We start from the raw sequence: 4,146 nt of genomic DNA, 5'->3' as shown, positions 1-4,146 counted from the left end.
CAAAACAAGATACCAATTGTTAAGGTTCGATGGAATGCTCGTAGAGGACCCGAGTTCACCTAGGAGCGTGAAGATCAGATGAAGAAGAAATACCCGCATCTATTTCCAGAAGATTCGTCAACACCTTCAACAGCTTAAAATTTCGGGACGAAATTTATTTAACGGGTAGGTACTGTAGTGACCCGACCTTTTCCATGTTTATATATATTAATTGAGATTGATATTTACATGATTAAATGTTTCCAACATGTTAAGCAATCAAACTTGTTAAGACTTGATTAATTGAAATATGTTTCATATAGACAATTGACCACCCAAGTTGACAGGTGATTCACGAACGTTAAAACTTGTAAAAATTATATGATGACATATATATGGATATATATATATAGTTAACATGATACTATGATAAGTAAACATATCATTAAGTATATTAACAATGAACTACTATATGTAAAAACGAGACATATATATATATAACGATTATCGTTGTACAGACATTTAATGTATATATATCATATTAAGAGATATTCATACATGATAATATCATGATAATATAATAATTTAAAATCTCATTTGATATTATAAACATTGGGTTAACAACAATTAACAAGATCGTTAACCTAAAGGTTTCAAAACAACACTTACATGTAACGACTAACGATGACTTAACGACTCAGTTAAAATGTATATACATGTAGTGTTTTAATATGTATTTATACACTTTTGAAAGACTTCAATACACTTATCAAAATACTTCTACTTAACAAAAATGCTTACAATTACATCCTCGTTCAGTTTCATCAACAATTCTACTCGTATGCACCCGTATTCGTACTCGTACAATACACAGCTTTTAGATGTATGTACTATTGGTATATACACTCCAATGATCAGCTCTTAGCAGCCCATGTGAGTCACCTAACACATGTGGGAACCATCATTTGGCAACTAGCATGAAATATCTCATAAAATTACAAAAATATGAGTAATCATTCATGACTTATTTACATGAAAACAAAATTACATATCCTTTATATCTAATCCATACACCAACGACCAAAAACACCTACAAACACTTTCATTCTTCAATTTTCTTCATCTAATTGATCTCTCTCAAGTTCTATCTTCAAGTTCTAAGTGTTCTTCATATATTCTACAAGTTCTAGTTACATAAAATCAAGAATACTTTCAAGTTTGCTAGCTCACTTCCAATCTTGTAAGGTGATCATCCAACCTCAAGAAATCTTTGTTTCTTATAGTAGGTTATCATTCTAATACAAGGTAATAATCATATTCAAACTTTGGTTCAATTTCTATAACTATAACAATCTTATTTCAAGTGATGATCTTACTTGAACTTGTTTTCGTGTCATGATTCTGCTTCAAGAACTTCGAGCCATCCAAGGATCCGTTGAAGCTAGATCCATTTTTCTCTTTTCCAGTAGGTTTATCCAAGTAACTTAAGGTAGTAATGATGTTCATAACATCATACGATTCATACATATAAAGCTATCTTATTCGAAAGTTTAAACTTGTAATCACTAGAACATAGTTTAGTTAATTCTAAACTTGTTCGCAAACAAAAGTTAATCCTTCTAACTTGACTTTTAAAATCAACTAAACACATGTTCTATATCTATATGATATTCTAACTTAATGATTTAAAACCTGGAAACACGAAAAACACCGTAAAACCGGATTTACGCCGTCGTAGTAACACCGCGGGCTGTTTTGGGTTAGTTAATTAAAAACTATGATAAACTTTGATTTAAAAGTTGTTATTCTGGGAAAATGATTTTTATTATGAACATGAAACTATATCCAAAAATTATGGTTAAACTCAAAGTGGAAGTATGTTTTCTAAAATGGTCATCTAGACGTCGTTCTTTCGACTGAAATGACTACCTTTACAAAAACGACTTGTAACTTATTTTTCCGACTATAAACCTATACTTTTTCTGTTTAGATTCATAAAATATAGTTCAATATGAAACCATAGCAATTTGATTCACTCAAAACGGATTTAAAATGAAGAAGTTATGGGTAAAACAAGATTGGATAATTTTTCTCATTTTAGCTACGTGAAAATTGGTAACAAATCTATTCCAACCATAACTTAATCAACTTGTATTGTATATTATGTAATCTTGAGATACCATAGACACGTATACAATGTTTCGACCTATCATGTCGACACATCTATATATATTTCGGAACAACCATAGACACTCTATATGTGAATGTTGGAGTTAGCTATACAGGGTTGAGGTTGATTCCAAAATATATATAGTTTGAGTTGTGATCAATACTGAGATACGTATACACTGGGTCGTGGATTGATTCAAGATAATATTTATCGATTTATTTCTGTACATCTAACTGTGGACAACTAGTTGTAGGTTACTAACGAGGACAGCTGACTTAATAAACTTAAAACATCAAAATATATTAAAAGTGTTGTAAATATATTTTGAACATACTTTGATATATATGTATATATTGTTATAAGTTCGTGAATCAACCAGTGGCCAAGTCTTACTTCCCGACGAAGTAAAAATCTGTGAAAGTGAGTTATAGTCCCACTTTTAAAATCTAATATTTTTGGGATGAGAATACATGCAGGTTTTATAAATGATTTACAAAATAGACACAAGTACGTGAAACTACATTCTATGGTTGAATTATCGAAATCGAATATGCCCCTTTTTTATTAAGTCTGGTAATCTAAGAATTAGGGAACAGACACCCTAATTGACGCGAATCCTAAAGATAGATCTATTGGGCCTAACAAACCCCATCCAAAGTACCGGATGCTTTAGTACTTCGAAATTTATATCATATCCGAAGGGTGTCCCGGAATGATGGGGATATTCTTATGTATTCATCTTGTTAATGTCGGTTACCAGGTGTTCACCATATGAATGATTTTTATCTCTATGTATGGGATGTGTATTGAAATATGAAATCTTGTGGTCTATTGTTACGATTTGATATATATAGGTTAAACCTATAACTCACCAACATTTTTGTTGACGTTTTAAGCATGTTTATTCTCAGGTGATTATTAAGAGCTTCCGCTGTCGCATACTTAAATAAGGACGAGATTTGGAGTCCATGCTTGTATGATATTGTGTAAAAACTGCATTCAAGAAACTTATTTTGTTGTAACATATTTGTATTGTAAACCATTATGTAATGGTCGTGTGTAAACAGGATATTTTAGATTATCATTATTTGATAATCTACGTAAAGCTTTTTAAACCTTTATTGATGAAATAAAGGTTATGGTTTGTTTTAAAATGAATGCAGTCTTTGAAAAATGTCTCATATAGAGGTCAAAACCTCGCAACGAAATCAATTAATATGGAACGTTTTTAATCAATAAGAACGGGACATTTCACCATGTACACAATATGTCTAGATTAATTCTAAGACAATAGTTGTACCTTGGGTCATGATTGAGTCTTGTACAATACGTATACAATACGTCTTGATTATTCCAGGGTGATATTTTGGACTATATATATGGACTACTAACATTGGACTGCTAACTTGACAACTTAAATCATCAACACGTAAATAAAAGTATGATGTGAATGTATTTCTATCATATTTTGATATATGTATATATTTGTTATAGGTTCGTGAATCGATCCGTGGCCAAGTCTGATTTTCAACGAATTGAAAATCTGTGAAAGTGAGTTATAGTCCCATTTTTACTATCTAATATTTTTGGGATGAGAATACATGCAGCTTTGTAAATGTTTTACAAAATAGACACAAGTACTTGAAACGATATTCTATGGTTGGATTACGAATACCGAATATCGCCCCTTGTTAGCTTGGTAGCCTAAGAATTAGGGAAATGGCCCCTAATTGACGCGAATCCTAAAGATAGCTCTATGGCCCTTGACACGTCCCATTTGGGTTACGAATGCTTTAGTACTTCGATTGATATATACTGATTGCGACGGCCGGTATATAGCATGCAGATTGCGAAATGCCTGTATGCGGGGGATATTCTATATGCATCTTGTTAGTTCGGTTACCAGGTGTTCACCATATGAATGATTTTTATGCAGATTGCGAAATGCCTGTATACTGTTTATGAAAATGAAATCTTGTGGTCTATTATTACGATTT

The sequence above is a fragment of the Rutidosis leptorrhynchoides genome, chromosome 2, assembly GCF_046630445.1.
Source record: "Rutidosis leptorrhynchoides isolate AG116_Rl617_1_P2 chromosome 2, CSIRO_AGI_Rlap_v1, whole genome shotgun sequence".
NCBI lineage: Eukaryota > Viridiplantae > Streptophyta > Magnoliopsida > Asterales > Asteraceae > Rutidosis > Rutidosis leptorrhynchoides.
Note: the sequence above shows the minus strand (reverse complement) of the source record.